This window comes from Rhinatrema bivittatum, chromosome 9 (assembly GCF_901001135.1).
Source record: "Rhinatrema bivittatum chromosome 9, aRhiBiv1.1, whole genome shotgun sequence".
In the NCBI taxonomy this organism is placed as follows: Eukaryota; Metazoa; Chordata; class Amphibia; order Gymnophiona; family Rhinatrematidae; genus Rhinatrema; species Rhinatrema bivittatum.
In genome coordinates, this window is record NC_042623.1 from 1,414,975 (window position 1) to 1,434,831 (window position 19,857).

Consider the following 19,857-nt stretch of genomic DNA (forward strand, 5'->3'; position numbering starts at 1 on the left):
GCTGGATTTTAGTAGATACGCGCGTAGCCGCTAAAATCCAGGATCGGCGTGCGCAAGGCTGCCGATTTTGTGCAGCCGGCGCGCGCCGAGCCGCGCAGCCTGCCTCCGTTCCCTCCAAGGCCGCTCCGAAATCGGAGCGGCCTCGGAGAGAACTCGCTTTCGCCCTCCCCTCACCTTCCCCTCCCTTCCTCTATCTAACCCACCCCCCCGGCCCTATCTAAACCCCCCCTACCTTTGTCAGGGGATTTACGCCTCCCGGTGGGAGAAGTAAATCCCCGCGTGCCAGCGGGCCGCTAGCACGCCGAGACGCGACCCAGGGGCGGTTCCTTAGGGCGCGGCCACGCCCCCGGACCTCCCCGGGCCGAAACCACGCCCCCGGGCCTGCCCCTGAAACGCCGCATCCCGCCCCCAAAACGCCGCGCCAATCGGCCACGCCCCTGACACGCCCCCCTCGAAAAACCCCGGGACTTACGCGAGTCCCGGGGCTCTGCGAGCGCCGGCAGGCCTATGGAAAATAGGCGCACCGGCGCACAAGGCCCTGCTCGTGTAAATCCGGGCGGATTTACACGAGCAGGGCTTTTAAAATCCTCCTCATTATTATTTAACATACTGTTAAAATCTAATGTTACATATATTATAACTGCTATTGGCATTTTTTATGTCATATTTCCCTGTACATTTGCCCTTAACCGCCAATACGAGAGCATATATGTCACCGTACCCGATTTGACTGTAATAGTAATACTCTCCGACAGTGTATGTAACTCTGCTTTTGTTCTACGGTGTTATTAACTGTAAAATTCTCAATAAAAATGATAAAACAAAAAAACAAAAGGTTTGGATAAGTTCCTAGAGCAGAAGTCCATAAACTGCTATTAATCAATAAGGATTTGTAGCTTGGGATCTATTAATTTAATGTTTGGGGACTTGTGACTTGGTTGACCACCGTTGGACACAGGATACTGGGCTTGATGGACTCTTGGTCTGACTCAGTATGGCAAATATTGGGGTAGATTTTTTAAAAATGTGCGTTCGCGTACTTTTGTTGGCGCACCAGTCGCAAACAAAAGTACGCTGGATTTTAGTAGATATGCGCGTAGCCGCGCGTATCTACTAAAATCCAGGATCGGCGCGCGCAAGGCTGCCGATTTTGGGCAGCCGGCGCGCGCCGAGCCACGCAGCCTGCCTCCGTTCCCTCCAAGGCCGCTCCGAAATCGGAGCGGCCTCGGAGGGAACTCGCTTTCGCCCTCCCCTCCCCTTCCCTTCCCTTCCTCTACCTAACCCACCCCCCCGGCCCTATCTAAACCCCCCCCTACCTTTCTCCACGGATTTACGCCTCCCTCTGGGAGGTGTAAATCCATGGGCGCCAGCGGGACGCTGGCGCGCCGAGACGCGACCCAGGGGCGGTTCCGGAGGGTGCGGCCACGCCCCCGGACCGGAGCAATTGGTTCAGGAACCAACAAGAGAGGGAGCTATTTTAGATTTAATTCTTAGTGGAGCGCAGGATTTGGTGAGAGAAGTAACGGTGGTGGGGCCACTTGGCAACAGTGATCATAACATGATCAAATTTAAACTAATAACTGGAAGGGGACAATAAGTAAATCTGCAGCTCTAACACTAAACTTTCAAAAGGGAAACTGATAAAATGAGGAAAATAGAAAAAAAACTGAAAGGTGCAGGTGCAAAGGTTAAAAGTGTTCAACAGGCTTGGACATTGTTTAAAAATACAATCCTAGAGGCGCAGTCCAGGTGTATTCCACACATAAAGAAAGGTGGAAAGAAGGCAAAACGATTACCGTCATAGTTAAAGGGGGAGGTGAAAGAGGCTATTTTAGCCAAAAAAACATCCTTCAAAAATTGGAAGAAGGCTCCATCTGAAGAAAATAGGATAAAGCATAAGCATTGTCAAGTTAAGTGTAAAACATTGATAAGACAGGCAAAGAGAGAATTTGAAATGAAATTGGCCATAGAGACAAAAACTCATAATAAAATTTTTTTTTAAATATATCCGAAGCAAGAAACCTGTGAGGGAGTCGGTTGGACCATTAGATGACCGAGGGGTTAAAGGGGCTCTTAGGGAAGATAAGGCCATTGCAGAAAGACTAAATTAATTCTTTGCTAGCACAGAACTGACTAAACTTCCTAATACTGTGTCTTCAGCAAAAGCCTCTCCCATCTCTGCTTCAGGAAATTATTTAAAGAAAGATTCTTCAGGTTCTGATTCATAAGAACATAAGATATGCAATATTTGGTCAGACCAAGGGTCTATCAAACCCAATAACCTGTTTAAAACAGTGGCCAATCCAAGTCACAAGAAAATGAATCCCAAGGTAGTAACGCTGGCAACAAGCAGTGGCTATTACTTATTGAGTGATAGCAGTTTATAGACTTCTCCTCCAGGAAATCATCCAAATCTTTTTTAAAACCAGCAACACCAACTGGCTTAACCACATCCTTTGGCAATGAATATCAGAAATTAATTGTACCTTGAGTGAAAAAGAATTATCTCTGATTTGTTTTAAATGTGCTACTACATGGAGTGCTCCCTAGTTTTTCTGTTATCCGAAAGAGTAAATAACCAATTCACATTTACCCATTCAAGTTCTTTCATGATTTTGTAGACCTCTATTGTTGGAAATATGGACCCTTGTGTAATGGTTTGTGGGTTTGTGGACCCTTGGCCCAAGGTGGGAGTTGTTACCATCTGTGGGGAGGAGCCCCACAGGTCCACACTGTCAGGAGGTGAGGTCAGGTACAGCATGAGCTCTGGTGAGAATCTGTGGGGAGGTCCCGAGGAGCGGGGTAAGAGACACAGCAAGGAGGGCCCCCACAGTAAGCAGGTAGGCTGGAGATCAGTACCTGGGCAGAGACCTCCGAGGGGGGTGGCTCTAGGCAGACCTGAGGAGCGGGAAGCAAGAGACAGGACATGCAGGAGTTTTACTGCAGAGGCAACCCCGAGGGGTGGAGCTGTGTAGCGAGGGAGGTACTGATGTGATGACGTAGACTAACCTGAGGAGCGGGAAGCCCAAGTCAGGTCTCCAGGTGATTACATAGACAATCCTTAGGAGTGGGTAAGTACCGGACGTCACCAGTGGTTGAACATAGGCACTGCCCTAAGGAGCGGGGAAGCACAACAGTCTCTGGTGTCGAACGTTGGCACTACCCCGAGGAGTGGAGAAGTACTGACAGTCTCTGGTGTAGAACGTAGGCACTGCCCTGAGGAGCAGGGAAGCATGGAAATGGAACTCCCAAGTGGTGAAGGCATTCCCAGAGGCAACCCCGAGAAGCGGGGAGCCGGCGGATAGGACTGGAAGGCCTAGGGCTAGTCCGCAGAGCAGGGGAAGCCAGGAGACCAGGTCTCCGGAGAGAGCGCACGCAGGCCCCCGAGGAGCAGGTACCTGCCAGGGTCCAGAGTCCAAGAAAGGTCCGATAAGTTCACCACAGTTCCGAGGAGACAGGAGCTCATAGAGTAGCAAAGGAACTCATTGCCAAGTCAGCTAGCAGGGGATGAAAGAGGAGCTTAAGAACCTTGATCCAATGATATCATCAATCAGGGTCGCCCCCTAGGTTCCCATTGTAAAGAACTAATTTTAAAGGGTCAGGCTGTGTTTTTGGGTTACTTTTAAGTGCCCTTCCCCCCCCCCCCCATAACAATAAGGGAACCCACAAAATTAATTGTGGGATTTCCTATCGCTATCTGGGACCCCCCGATATCTGACGAGATTGAAAATATTTTCCGATATTTTCAATTATCAGATAAACGATTCACATCCCTAGAGACTAGCCCTCGCTGCGAGCAGGCCCGGAGAGGGAAGTAGGATGCTGCAGGACGTGAGTAGACGTGGTCGCTGTCGTCTGCTACCGACGGTCATAACACCATGAGCTGAGACGAGGTTGGCGCTACCACCAGGAGAGAACCCCTGATGGTCCTTGTTGTCGGGAGGTAGTACAGGCGGGAAGCGGAGCCGGCAGGGCTTAGGCAGACTCTGGACTCTGAAGCGTGACTGCGCAAATTAAGGGAAGTACTCAATTCCACAATTTTACAAAATAGTTATAAAACTAAAAGAAAAATTGAAAAAAGCAAAATAGAAGAGAATTTAATGGACCAATGATTAAAAAAAGACCCATAGCGGTGAAAGCACAAGTTGTATATTTGCCAACCACGGGTGTATATGATGGTCCTAAAACTGTCATGAAATTTGTGATAAAAAGTTATTAGAAACATAAGAATATTAGTATTGCTACTAAAGATTATAAATTCTTGATACAACGTGATTGTTAGAAGTTATATTTAGTCGTTGTGCAGTGGACAAATTGACACGATTATATTGGAAAATTGAAATCTCCCATTATTACTGCATTACCAGTTGGGTTATCTTCCCTAATTTCTCTTAGCATTTCATCATGCATCCCATCATTTTGGCCAGGTGGATGGTAGTATACTGTCACTATGTTCTTCCCCACCACACATGGGATTTTGACCCATAAAGATTTGATTGTGCACTTAGTCTGTTTCAGAATGCTTATTCTGTTGGACTCTATGCCCTCCCAGGACATAAAGCACCACCCCTGACCAAGTTGCTCCACCCTATCATTGTGATTTAATTTATACCCTGGAAGGGCAGTATCCCATTGATTATCCTCCTTCTACGATGTCTCTGAGATGCCAATTAAGTCTATCTCATCACTCACTGCTGTAGTCTCTAACTCTTCCAACTTACTTCTTAGATTTCTGGCATTGGTATACAGTCATTTCAAAGTGGGTATTTATTTGTACTACCAGCCTGCTTTTCAGTTGATAGGGATAATTTGGAATCTTTTAGCTCAAGTGATTGTTTACTTATAGGCACTTGGACTACTTTTCTTATTATTGGAACCTCTTTCTTGGGATGCCCTAACTCTAATGCATCATTAGTATCCTTTGAAGATGGCTGCCTCTCTCCGAACCATGCGCTGCTGAGCGACTGTTGGCTTTCCCCTTTGTTCTAGTTTAAAAGCTGCTCTATCTCCTTTTTAAAGGTTAGCGCCAGCAGTCTGGTTCCACCCTTGTTAAGGTGGAGCCCATCCCTTCGGAAGAGACTCCCCCTTCTCCAAAAGTTTCCCCAGTTCCTAACAAAACTGAATCCCTCTTCCTTGCACCATCGTCTCATCCTCGCATTGAGACTCCGGAGCTCTGCCTGCCTCTGGTGACCTGCGCGTGGAACAGGGAGCATTTCAGAGAATGCTACCCTGGGGGTTCTGGATTTAAGCTTTCTACCTAAGAGCCTAAATTTTATTTATTTATTTATTTATTTATTTTTGGTTTTTATATACCGGAAGTTCCTGTATACAATACATATCACTCCGGTTCACATTTAACATGGATAACTATCGCCAGGGAGGCGGTTTACATGGAACATATTGTGAATAATGAACGGGAGGTTCTGGCTTCCAGAACCTCCCTCCCACATTTTCCTATGTCGTTGGTGCCCACATGTACCATGACAGCCGGCTCTTCCCCAGCACTGTCTATAATCCTATCTAGATGACACGTGAGGTCCACCACCTTCTCACCAGGTAGGCAAGTTACCAGGCGATCCTCACGCCCACCAGCGACCCAGCTGTCTACATTCCTAATAATTCAGAGGAAGAGGATGACAAAATTGCTTTTATGTCCCCTGCTGTATTAAGGGATTGAACTGTTGGTGCTTTAGGTTTCTCTTCTTGTACTTCTATTTCTAAAGGCACTGGTACTCTGTGGCTGCTACTAGTGCTTGCCATTTCCCTCTCCTCTGATACAAAAGGATCTGGCTAAGACACTTTTGTAACTGGCCTATCCTCCCCAAATTTCAATGTTTTGCGGCTTGCCATGCCTGCCTCTCCTGCTGACATTTTGGATTTGAAAACATTAGCAGGACCTTTATTTTGGTTGGGGGACTCACTGTTTGCTTTCTAACAAATCCCCTACCAACAATTGAAGCTCCCTTGTCCTCTTTTACCTTTGCCTGACATGATGGGATTTTATCTGCTGCACTGCTGGACAAAAGATGTTCTAATCTTTATTTCTTTAAATGAAATGCATGTGTGTGACAAACTGACCCTAATGTGACTCCAGTGATCCCTCTGGGTGTAACGTTGAACAACACACAGAGAGAATGCACCACAGTAGAACTATTTTAGTATTTTTCTCTGCTGACTAGTGCACTTCACATGTGCGTGCAAACACGCACCCACACACAGAGAAAAAGCTAAGAATAGTATAATGCTGTAATATGTGTGTGAGTTCATAGCTGTACAATATTAATAAATGCAGTAACACATTAAATTGATCCACAAAGTGGTTGGCTGTACCTGTGGTGGTGACTGGCACAGAATGCTCTCTTTGTGGAGGCACTGACACTTGTACACACACAGACCCAGACACAGAGAGTTAAAAAAGCCTTTTTTTTTTTTTTTATCTTGAGTACTGTGGCACAGCTAGTAGTGCTGGTAGTATACTGGTCTGTGTTTTTTATCTGACTACACTGGTTCACACAACAACAAGTTTAAAATTTAATAAATTACTGCAAACACAGCCTGCCTTCCCTCAGGAGGGGAGGAGGGGATGATGGAAAAGACTAACCTTCCTCTAGGTTAGTGGCAGTGAGATGTGAAAAAAAAGTTAAAAACCTGTGCAAATTAACACAGTGTGGCATTAGCTAAAAGGAATAGAAAAGATGGAATGTTTTTAATGTTGAACAAAAGCACTGCTGATACAGAAGACTGTAGTAAAATACAAAATTCACACACAACAGCAAAACACTACGGGGCAGATTTTCAAAGGCTTATGCACGTAACCCCCGAAAAGCTGTCCCAAGCTGCCCCTGCGTGCGCCGAGCAAGAAAAGGGGCGTTCTGGGGGTGGGGCCGAGGGTGAGACCCCGGCCTGGGGGCATTCCAGAGGCAGGGCCGAGGCCTCTGGGATAGCTGCTGTGCCGGGGGATGGTGCGCCGACAGCCAGCCAGAGCGCGCAAGTTACGCCTGCCCGGAGGCAGGTGTAACTTTCCCAATAAAGGTAAGGAGGGGGTTTTAGATAGGGCTGGGGGGCGGGTTAGATAGGGGAAGGGAGGGGAAGGTGCAGGGGGGCGGAAGGAAAGTTCCCTCCAATTTCGGAGCGGCCTCGGAGGGAATGGAGGAAGGCTGCGCGGCTCGGCGCACGCAAGTTGCACAATTGTGCACCCCCTTGCATGCGCCGACCCTGGATTTTATAACATGCGCGCTACAGCTACAGCGTGCGCATGTTATAAAATCAGGCGTAGATTTGTTTGCGCCGGGTTGCGCGAGCAAATCTACATCCACACGCAGGTTTTAAAGTTCTGCCCCTATGTATCCTCCATGAGAGAGAGAGATCCAAATGCAAGCTGTAACAGTATGGGAATGGTAGAAGAATAGATAGAGCAGTGATTCGCTGATTTAGAAAAATGCCTCTCTCAGATATGTTCCCTTGCTTTGTCAGTCTGGTTTCCTTGACAACAGATCCCAGAGGCCAGCCAAGACAGCAGCCATTAGCCACTGTCGCAGGGAAGCACGTGCTGGTAGCCGGCCAGCGCTCGTAATTTGCTTCTGCTACAGAGGAGCAATAAGTAGAGAAATAAAACAATTTCAGCTAGATAGGTAGGGGTTAGAGCTTGGGGAGGAGAGGGGAAAGGGAAGAAAGATTAGGCAGGGAGCTGGGGAAGTTCCTTCCCAGTCCGCTCCTTAATTGGGAATGGACTGGGAGGGAACTGGGGAAGGCCTGATTGCGTCGCCACTCGTATTTAAGGAAAATTTGCCCCCTCCCCCCGTGCACGCCACCCGCACATGCACACATGGATTTCATGCATCGAGAACCACTCACACATGGAAGCGCACGCGCTCCTTTTGAAATTGACCCCATAGTTTCTTAAATTTGTTTTAAATCAGTTACCAGTTAATTTAATAGAATGTGCCCTAGTCCTTGTTGCATGCCCCGTCCGCGACTGGGCCCACCTACCTTGATGGACTCTCTACCTGGTAACATCAAGCTAGGTTGAGAGAACATTGCACAAATCTCATCTTTGGGTGAGTTTCCTCACTCTGAGGGTCATCAAATCTTCACAAGAGACCACTGTTCTGTTTGTATGTCTCAGTTTGAATGTCAAAGTGGCCCCTAACCCCCTACACTAATACCTAAACCTCACCTCGAGTTACTAGGTGGGCCTCCCATAGAGATATAAATACCTGTCTAGTGTGAGAGCATTATGGCTTCTCTCTCTCTCTCTCTCTCTCATCATCCTTCCCCCCCCCCCCCATGGTTTCGCAGTTTGTGGTAACAATACCATAAAACACACCCTTTTTCTAGTGCAGGCGATATTTAGTGCATTTTGATAAATCCAGGCCAATGTTTGTAGGTATTCCATAGTACAGAGATTAAGAAGAGCGATTCTCAAATGTATAAGAGTGGGTGCTTCTGGAAAATGCCAATGCTGCAGTATAGTTTTTTTTAACTAAAAGCAGAACTTTGCGTACCCATAATCGAAGGTGTGGGTTGGGAAACTGCATGTTTCCCAAATCCTCAAAAAGCATGGTCTTTGCTTCTAAGGGGATATGGGCTCTTGTGATGTCCTGGATATGTTGTTGAGCAAGTCTCTAGAGCTTTTGTATGCCCCAATGCGCCTCTAGGAGCACTGCAATTGAGGCACTGATCTGTGTTTGAAATTTTCATTTTAGCAGCTCGCTCTGGGGAGATATAGGCACACATGAAAAACATATTGAATCTCACGAAGGCCTATATTGGTAGTGATTGAGCAGCTCCTGGAGATAGATTTGGTGTATAGATTGGTGGAAAAGGTGACTCCCAACTCCTGAAATCAACCTGACAGTATGTTGTCCATGCTTATAGGAGGGGATTTCAACAATATTTTCTGGTAGAAATAAGAAACAGAGTGCCTTCTAGGATAATTTATTATTTATTTTATTTATTTATTTAGTGTTTTTCTATACCGGCATTTGCGAAAGGTATCACATCATGCCGGTTTACAATTAAAAAAGGGGTGTAAGAAGAGTAAACAACAATAACAGGTGCATAACAAAAAACCTTTCAGTTAAAATAAACATTGCAGTTACAGTAAAACAGGGAAAAATACATAACTGGGAGCAGTGAAAAGTCGATAGGAAATTAACAGATAGGAAATTGACAATTTTAATGTATTTAGAAAGTAATTGAATATCTCAATGATGATATTTATCATAATGAGGTAAGGTCGGAGAGTCGGTTAGTGGTGAGTTAAAGGTTCAGTTGGGGTCTGGGAAGGCTCTCTTAAATAACCACATTTTGAGTCTTTTCCTGAATGTTGGAAGGCAGGGTTCCTGTCGCAAATCCGGGGGAATGGAGTTCCATAGAGGGGGTCCTGCAGTGGAGAAAGCCCTGTCTCTGAAGGATATATGCTGAGAGGTTTTGGAGGGTGGCACCTGTAGGGATTCTCTATAGGATTCTCTGATGGGTCTGGAGGAGGTATGTTTTTTGAAGGGGATTTGTAGGTTAAGCGGAGAGTGTTGATGGATATCTTTGTAGATCAAGGTGATGGACTTATAAATGATTCTATAGTGAATTGGGAGCCAATGTAGGTCTTTGAGAATTGGAGATATGTGATCTCTTCTTGTGTTTGTCAATAATCTCGCCGCTGTATTTTGAACCATCTGAAGAGGTTTCGTGTGAGATGAGGGGAGACCTAATAAAATAGAGTTGCAATAGTCTAGCTTAGAGAAGATTATTGCTTGGAGGATAGTTCTGTAGTCGTGCAGGTGGAAGAGTGGTTTTATTCTTTTTAAGACATGCAGTTTATGAAAGCAGTCCTTGGTGGTTTGGTTAATAAATGGTTTTAGGTTTAGTCGATTATCAAGGATAGCTCCTAGGTCTCTAACTGTAGGTGTTTGTAGGTTGGCTGGTGGATTTGTGAAGTTATTGTTTTCTGGAGATATGAGTAGGAGTTCGCTTTTTGAAGAGTTTAGGATTAAGTTTAGACTGGAGAGGAGGCTATTGATTTCTAGAAGGCACTTTTCCCAGAATTCTATCGTTTTTGTAAGGGATTCTTTAAGGGGAATGACGATCTGGACATCATCGGCATATAGAAAGTGTTTTAGGTTCAGTTTGGTTAACAGTTGGCAGAGAGGGAGGAGGTAAATGTTAAAAAGCGTGGGTGAGAGGGAGGAGCCCTGGGGAACTCCTAGAGAGGAAGGATAATGCTGTGATTCTTTGTTGTGTATTTTAACTTTGTAGCCTCTGTTGCGGTAGGCATGACCTTTATCAAGACCCATGATGAGGTGATCTGTCAGTGATATGAGTAGTGATTCAGTACTTAATGATTTTCGGAAGCCATATTGAGTAGGGAACAGGATTTTGTGGTCTTCGAGGTAGTCTGATAATTTGGTGTTAACTAATGTTTCCATTACTTTGGCTAAGAAAGGGAGATTGGAGATTGGACGAAAGTTGGTAGGATCTTTAGGGTCTAAGTTTGGTTTTTTTAGGAGTGGTTTGATGGAAGCTATTTTAAGGTCTTCTGGAAAGACCCCTTGGGATAGAGAGCAATTGATGATGTCTGCCAGAGCTTTGGAGATGGTGTCTGGGATTAGAAGAAGCAGTTTGGTCGGGATATGGTCGAATGGGTGTGATGAGGGTTTCATTTTCTTCAGTATTGATTGGACTTCTGATGTTGTGATGTGTTCGAAAGATTGGAGAGAAGTGTCTTTGTTGGGGTGAAGATATGTGCTGGATGGGGTAGAGGTATTAGACTTCAGCTGTGAAAGAAGGTTAGAGATTTTATTGTTGAAGAAGAGGGCCAGCTCCTCAGCTTTTTCTTGTGCTTGGTTGAGTGGAATGTCAGGTGTATTGATTTGTGTTAAATTAGATACATAAGCAAATAAGGCTTTTGAGTCGAAGATAAGGTGGTGGATCTTCTGAGCATAGAAATCCCTTTTTGTTTTTAACGTAGAGCTCTTGTAAAGGTGGAGGGCGGTTTTGTATGTGGAGAGGGTGGTTGCTGATGGTGCTTTGCGCCATTTGCTTTCTTTCTGTCGCAGGGAGACTCTCAAAGATCTCAGCTACCACTCAAAGATCTCAGCTACCACTCAAAGATCTCAGCTACCTCAGATTGAAGTACACGGGTTAAATCTTGTGAGTCGAAGGATTTCACATAGTGTCTAGCCTGAAGGTATGCATAGAATTATTTATGATCTATCTCATGGGAGTTGTTGGAAGGATAAAATCACACCTTTATCATTGAATGGGTGTGCTAGAATCTGGATTCCCTTTCTAGCCCATACTCTATAGATTGTAGAGATGTGAATTGGAACCAGAATCGGTTCGGATTCCGGTTCCAATTCCAATCCACATGTAGGGTTTTTTTTCATCGGGCCCGATCGTGGTTTTGTTTATCGGCTGCGCCCGAGCTGATAAACAAAAAACCCACCCCGCCCTATAAAACTAATCCCTTTGCTTCCCCCACCCTCCCGACCCCCCCAAAAAACATTTTACAGGTACCTGGTGGTCCAGTGGGGGTCCCGGGAGCAATCTCCCGCTCTCGGGTCGCCGGCTACCACTAATAAAAATGGCGCCGATGGCCTTTGCCCTTACCATGTGACAGGGTATCCGTGCCATTGACCGGCCCCTGACACATGGAGGGAGCACTGGATGGCCAGCGCTGTTTTTCCCACCCTCCCCCAGATCAATATCATGGGGTTTTCCTATCATTTCGGGGGAACCTCCGATTTCTGACAAATTTGAAAATATTGACAATATTTTCAATCGTCCGAAGCCCGATTCACATCCCTAATAGACTGGGCTTTTGATCCCTGGGGTAAATGCATTATTTCTCTGTAAAGGAAGATAGGGTGTGATCTTCCAATTAAGCCCAAATCACCAATTCCATGTCTGCAAAATTGGCACAACGATTACACTTTCCTTTGCTTGTGGGGGAAAAAAACCTTTGACATGCAGTTTATATCTGAGGTCATAGGGGTTTTCCAATTCCTGTTCTATGGTCAGACGTCCCTAGCATCCAGTCTCCCATGTGGCGTAGATTACATGCCATATTGAAATAACATAGATTAGCAAGCTCAAGACCTCCCTGCTTCCCCTTTCTTTTCAATTTAGTCAAGGCAATTCTTCAGTTTTGCCCTCGCCAGATAAATAAACTTATCTCCCTTTCTACCTTGAGAGCTTCTTGCTTAGTAAGATAGATAGGTAATGTTTGAAAGAGATAGAGCCACTTAGGCATTAACAGCATTTGAAAGAGTGCAATCCTGCCAGATAGAGTAGAAAATCTTTCCATGTCTGCAGACTATGCTAGTGTGCTCGAAAAGCAATTTATAATTGATAACTTTCAATTTAGATGGCTCACGATGTAATTGAATCCCCGAACATTTGAACGAGTCTCCTGCCCAGTGCATCGGGAACAGGGATCCGCATCTCTGGATCACAGAATCATGCGTGGGCAGGGCCTCTGATTTGTCCAGATTTAGTTTGGTCTTGTAATATTTTAAAGGTTTTTTTGTTCTACATTTAACTCCCAGCATTGCATTCTTTAAATTATTGCAACAACTTGAAATCTTTAAGTAAAATATTTTATTAAGGGTAAAGAAGATTACAAAAATAACATTATAAACTGGTGACACAGGTAAGTACAAAATGCAAGTATTAAGCACAGTGTTCTCTTTGGTAGACAGGTCATCTTCTACTTACAAGCAGTACAGGAGGAGATGCCCCCATTATCATTTACCAACGTCAGCCCATATGGTAGAGACGTGCCTGGAAGGCTCCTGAAGAGAATACTGCAAGTATGGAACTCACCCGCTATCATTGGTACCAACACAGCATATTCACATTCTCTGAGGCCCAGCCCAGGAGAAGGCAGGTAAAAATCAGTATCAAAACAAAAGCATATTGTACTATCATCTGCACAGCAGAGGATGTGAACTAAAGAGCTCTCTTTTCCTGCAAACCTGAATATTCTTCATAAAACACTGAGGAACTGATTTCCACCCTTTAGAATTAGATAAAACAAAGCACAGCTTTTGCAGCGTTGATGGCTAAAGGGCGGATTCCTTTGGACATTTGTAGACAGCTGATGGATAATTTTGTGATATACAAAGGAGTTTCATGTCAGTGCTGTCAGGTTGCAAGCAGAAATCTATCACTTCTTAATGATCTATATTGTCAGATCCTGATGTCTAAAAATATATTTGGTTACAGCCTTAATATTTTTTTAAACTATACATTTCTTGTAGCACTTTGTATTAAATGACAACTATAACACTGCAAAAACTATGTAATAAACAGTGAGTTACTTTAGATCTTTACTGGATTTGGTGTTGACCTAAAAAAACATTTTATATATTTGCAAACATTGAAAGTTACAATATGTAATGCACAGTGCACAAATACAGTATACCATTAAGAAAGTAGATAAGGATTGCAATATAACCACACAATGATTTCCAAGTGTTAGAAAAACAAATGCCATCACATTAGAGTGTTGTTTTGTGGTCGCTTTTATAAGAAGCCCTATATTATGCCTGTGCATATAGAAACAGATGTCAGTAGAAAAAGATCCCGTCATCCAACTAGTCTGTCCATTTGTGTCCACCTACTACAGTAAGTCATGGGTCCTTCTCTCTCCCTCCCTCCCTCCCTCCCTCCCTTCTGCTGTTACTAATGTCCCTTTGTGTGACCTAAGGATTATATGGTGCAGAAAGAGGATACTGCCTGCTCATACATGCTGATCCCTCATTGAAATAAATGGGCTAGCCGTGCTCATTGGTATACACAGGGGACTACATTGACAGCACCTTTTTTTGTGCATGTTTTAGTTTTCTGACGGACTGAATATGGGATATAGAAAAGAAAATTAAACACAAACAGGTGAGTTTTCAAAGGAATAATGCATGTAAGTGTAAGATACTATCACAGCAATTTTCAAAAGCCCACTTACATGGATAAAGTGCATTTACAAGTGTACAACCCAGTTTTAAACATGTAAATGCTTTTGAAAATCAGGCCCTGAGTAATGTTCAAAAACATTTGCATGCATAAATGGGCTCTTTGTACAGGAAAGGATATGAGAAAAGCATTTCACGTTCTGCAAACCAGCATTCCCGGGGCAGAGATGGGCAGAGGAGTCCTTTACCTGCGGACTTTCAGTTTACAAAAGTAAGTACATAAATGCTTGCTGCAAACATTCCACAGTTCACAGGTTCTTCAGTCCTATGCACGCTGCTAGGAAATTACCCGCAAAGTCACACATAACATTTATATACCCTTCCTTCTAATGTCACACTTCCTACTGCCCAGCTCTGATACTGTGTGCTTGCTTAGGGAGCTCCTTAGCTAGCAGATCCTGGGGACAACTTCTGCACACTGCTGTGTACGAGGGCCTTACTGGCGTTTCAAATCCTCAAGCTAGCAAGACTCTGAAGGCAAGCATTCATGGCTCAATAGGTGGAGGGATTCTCACTTATCATGCCACAGTAACACATTTAGGGACTAGGATTTGGATTTTAGATTTTATTACTTGCCTTTTTAAAATCTGAGCTCCGGGCAAGTAATACTTTAGTACAGTAGGTAGAAACTAAGCGCCAAACTTTAAAAGCACTGATCCTGCTAAAAGGCCCATATACATAAGTATGTGGACCACGCGTGAGTGGCACGGATTTTAAAAGCTGCTAATTATGTGCTGAGAAAAAGGGACAGAGCATGTGCAGGGCATGAGTGTTCCAGGGCGGGGCCTACAGTTACCTGCATAAATCTTATTTTAAAACCAGAGGCCGCAACACATGGTGGCTTGTCAGCCACGCACATTTAATGCTGCTCCTGGGTGAACTGGTGGGAGTGCAGGCTGAAGAAGCAGAGGACTCTGCAGGACCTCGAGATAGACTGGGAAACCTGGGAATGTGCTTTGTGCGAGCAAGTTCTAAAATGCGCTTACCTGCGTGCGTTAAAGCCGACAAAGTCCCAAGGAAGATGCGCAAGGTACAGCTTCCCAAGTAACAGCTTAAAAGTAGGAGCACAGTCATGCACACTAGACATCTTTTAAATCATACGTGCGTAATTTAAATTCCATGTATGTCCGCTCACGTGCACATACATGCATGTATAGGCGCTCTTGCACCCGACTTAGTTACACTCTCTGGATATTTCCCCATTCTGGATCTAGGGGGGGGGGGGGGGGGAAGCTGCTTGTACCTGGGCTCCAAAAAGTAAAGTGACTTGCCCAAAGTGATGAGGTGTGCCGGTGAGAAAAGCCGGACTTGCATCCTGGCTCTCCTGGCTCTCTGGCCACTACTCCCCCACACCACCCCTCCAGCAGTGGCACACAATTTCATTCTGCCCTTCAGCGGATGGTTTATTATTGCCAGTATCCACTTTAATGGCAGGATAAACACTTCTTATAACTCCAATGTTTTTTTTATTTTCTTTGTTTCTAAATCTATCCAATCTACCCTAATAAATAGAGTTTCAATGATTTAGCCAATTTTCATAATACAATACGTACAGACGTCAACAATGTAAATGCAAGCTAAAATACTTTATTATAAAGCCTATTCATTCTAATTGCACTGCAGATAATCCTCTTTACTATAGGCAATTTGCTCTGCCTTGTATAAAAGCTTTCTGTTTAACATACTGTCTATATCAATATTTCCATTGGAAACTTGGCAACTGCACGGGTTATTCCTTTGATTTTGTGATAATAAGAATTGAAGAATAATTAATATCTGTAGTGTAATTACTGCATAAATAAGTTATATCTATTATGAAGTTAATTCTACTAACATTTGCATATGCCTGACATTGCAGATAAAGAGTTCTTATAAATGTAATCTTGGGCTGCCAGAAGAATATCATTCATGGTGTGGTAATTTGCAATAATTCAGGAAAACATATCAGTGGACATCAATACAATTTTTCCAGAAAAAAAAAGAGATGGTATTTATTTTTTCCACTGATTCTTCCCATATTCCAAAATAAAAATATTCTCATAAATTTCCAGGAAATTTAGTTGATTATTCTCTTAAAATATTTTCAAAATTCAAATTGTTTATACTTTACCAAATGAAAAATGTACACCTCCATGTTTGCATAATTTAAAGTAGTAATTCCATAATATGGCATTTTAGAGATAGGGGGATAGCCATGGATATACCCTGAAACATTTTAAGGAAAACTACAAAAATTTATTCCAATTTCACATGAATGTTTGCTTCAATGTAAAAGATGATAATTTCATAAATTGCATTAAAAAGGCAAGTATAAAATTAAAGTTCTCCTGTTCCTAATGACAGCTGCCAACATAATAATCCACTTGTGGAGCCATTAAGGCTGCATGAATACAGAAGTTAATTCATCATCTTCAATCCTGGCTCAGAAATCTTATTTAGTTCTAGTCTGGAAAATCTGAGGGTAGAGAAAAGAAACTACACACAGGAGTAAATCTCTGTAGGCAGACCTGAGTATCAACTGGAGTCTTTCATTTTTTGACCATGAGAAAAAATTCCACAAATTTAGGTGAATTTTTCATAATGTTATACATGCAAAAATGAGCATTTACCTATGGAAGTAGCCTCTGCTTGCATACTCCATATTTTATGTAAGCGCAGGTGTACACATGTAAAAAAAAGAGAGGTCTAGGGTGTTCCCAGGCAGGGCAAACTCTTATGCATGTAAGTTGTCATTTTAAAAGATACGTGCATATATTAAACATGCTTATCATGTAGTGCTGACTGAGTGGGAGGTCTGGGTGAAGTGGAAGGAGTTCAGCCTGAAGAATGAGGAAGGTCTCAATGACCTGGAGAAGTAGACTAACTGGCAAACTGGTTAATTTCATTTACACGAGCATGTTTTAAAACTGGCTGACTTATATACATAAATCTGAACTAACATCAATTAATCCTACTGTACTTTCCCACAGAAAATATACACACGTTTAAAAAATAGGGAAAGTACGCGTGTTCAATACATTGATATACGTTGTTTCAACGTATTGCAAGTATTCGCACATAAGTATACAGACGTGCATCTGTTGAGGGGATAAAGATGTGTCTATTTTATAATACGCACGTATGTGATGAACACTGGTTATAAAACAATATGGTAAAATTATGTGCAGTCATATATGCAGCCGTGAGCAGATGTTTGAAAGTTATCCTCATTGCTTCTAAGGGATGTTTTCTCATTGGCTCATGTTGTCACCAACATCAATTACAGCAAATTATATACCTGGAAATATTGGCAGTCCAAGCCAATAGCTTTCTTAATTGCCTGCAGTGGAACAGTTCCCTGCTGCAGTGCTGAGAAATTAATGGGGAAACAAAGGAATTTCACAGGCATTTTTGATATAAATAATAAAAAATTGATTCATTTTGTTCTAAGGCAGATTTATCTTCAGATAATGGGATAAACAAAGAACTACAATCTGTAATTTTAGATATTGAAATGGCATTCTCTATGTTGTTTCTAGGCATTTTCAAAACAAAACGATAGATAAAAAAAACACAAAACAGTGCACACTGTTTTGAAAATAGTACCCACTATATAGACATTCAGATGAATGTTCCAAAGAGTTACACATGTAAATGGAATATACTGTCGAAGCAATTTTCAAAAGTCATTTACTTGTGTAAAGTGCATGTACACATTAATATCCTATAACAATTCAAAGGCATATATTGTCAAGATCACAGGGATCACCTCAGGTATTAATGACAAGTAGCCCCCTATCTTTTAAGAAAGGATCTGTTAAATCATTCTCTTTAAACATAATTCAGCCAGCTTAGCTCCCAGGAACACACAGATGTCTAATAGGAAATAATAAAGTTTTGTACAGATACAATGCCAGAGGGAACCAAGGTGACATTTCCTCTACATTATAGGTCACCAGCTAAATGATCTGGAAAACCCTGACAGCAAACCAAAATAGAATTTTTTGTGAGTTGGTAGGTTGTTCTGGTTTGCAAGAAAAGAAAGGCAATAATTTTAATGTTTAAAAGTTCAGAACTTATAAACAATGTATGTTTGTAAGTTAGAACCCGTAAACAAAGATTGTTTATAAGTTAGAAATTAATAACTAAGGGGGTCATTTTCAAACGCTTATCGTGTGCGATAAGCCGCTATTGCATGCAAAACGTCCCTTTTCATGTGCGATATCATGCTGGGGGTGGAGTCGGGACAGCGAGGAGGTGGAACCAGTGGTGTCTTCGCTGGCGGTGAAAAGGTTTGTAACGTTATTGTCACCAGTAGCGCTCCCAATAGCACCACCTTTCATGGTGGCGCTATTGTGTGTGAAAGTCGGCAGTGAAAACACCGCGGTGGTGTGAAGGCTGCTGGCTTTTGCAAGCCTGCCCCCCCTGCTCCCCGTTTTCGCTGGATTCACCATTCTGCGATAGAATGATGAATCCAGACCGAAGAGTTGTTATAAGCTGGAACTTATAAACAATTGCATGTAGCAAGACAGCTAGACAAGAAGTCTGAGCTGACAGCCAGCTATGCATAACTACATAATGTAGGTATGAAGTATAAACACTAATACAAATAGTATAGCGCTAATAGTTCACAGATCCTTATACTGGATTGATCAAAAAATGAAGCAAAAAAAGATGTTAAATTAAGCATTTCCACCTTTATTCATGAATAGTTGAAAGAAGGTTTCAGTCCCCTGACACGGACCATGTTTTGCCACATGGGCTGGAATATTCAAAAACAGAAGGACAGAGAAACCTCTGATATAAACCATTACATAGTGAAGCTGGAACCATAAGTCAGTGCTGGAGCTTTTTCTGTCCTTCTCTTTTTGAATATCCCAGTCTGAAAGGTCTGCTCGTCATAGTGTTTAGAAACCGTTGTTCTGCTTTATGCTTGGAAGTTGACTCCATCTTGGATCACCCTCCGTAGGGCGCGTCACACAAAACACCGACCTCTCTTCCGACAGCATATGGATTCCATTACTGTTTCATGTATCGGATGTGCATTGCCATCATTATAAATAAAATAAGCTGATTTCCTGGGCCTCGGTCCCTCCCGACGCAGCCCATGCGGCGAAACATGGTCCGTGTCGAGGGACCGAAACTGTCTTTCAACTATTCATGAATAAAGATGGAAATGCTTATTTTAACATCTTTTTCCACTTCATTTTTTTGATCAATCCAGTATAAGGATCTGTGAACTTTTAACGCGATACCATTTGTAATTGTGGTTTCTACCAGTTGTGTATACTGCTCATCATCTCCACTTCCCATTGGCAGTATAATCACTAAGGGCCAGATTTTAGTAACTACGTGCGGGCGTAGATTTGTGCGCACAAATCTACGCACGATATTATAACATATGCACGCAGCTGCACGCATGTTATAAAATCCGGGGTTGGCGTGCACAAGGGGGTGCACACGTGTGCACCTTGCACGCGCCAAGCCCTAGGGAAGCCCCGATGGCTTTCCCCGTTCCCTCTGAGGCCGCTCCAATTCGGAGCGGCCTCGAAGGGAACTTTCCTTCGCCCCCCCCCACCTTCCCCCTCCCTTCCCCTATCTAACCTTCCCCCCAGCCCTACCTAAATCCCCCTACCTTTATTTTATTAGTTGCGCCTGCCTGCAGGCAGGCGTAGGTTGTGCGTGCCGGCCAACGACCGTCCCGCGATCCCAGGCACAGCGGCAAATGTCCGCTGTGCCTGGAGGCTCTGGCCATGCCCTCGCCACGCCCCCGGATCGCCCCACCCACCCCTTTTTTCGAGCCCCGGGACATATGCGCGTCCTGGGGCTTGCGCGCGTCACCGGGCCTATGCAAAATAAGCTCAGCGCGTGTAACCCCCTTGCGCGCGTTAATCCAGATGCATTTACA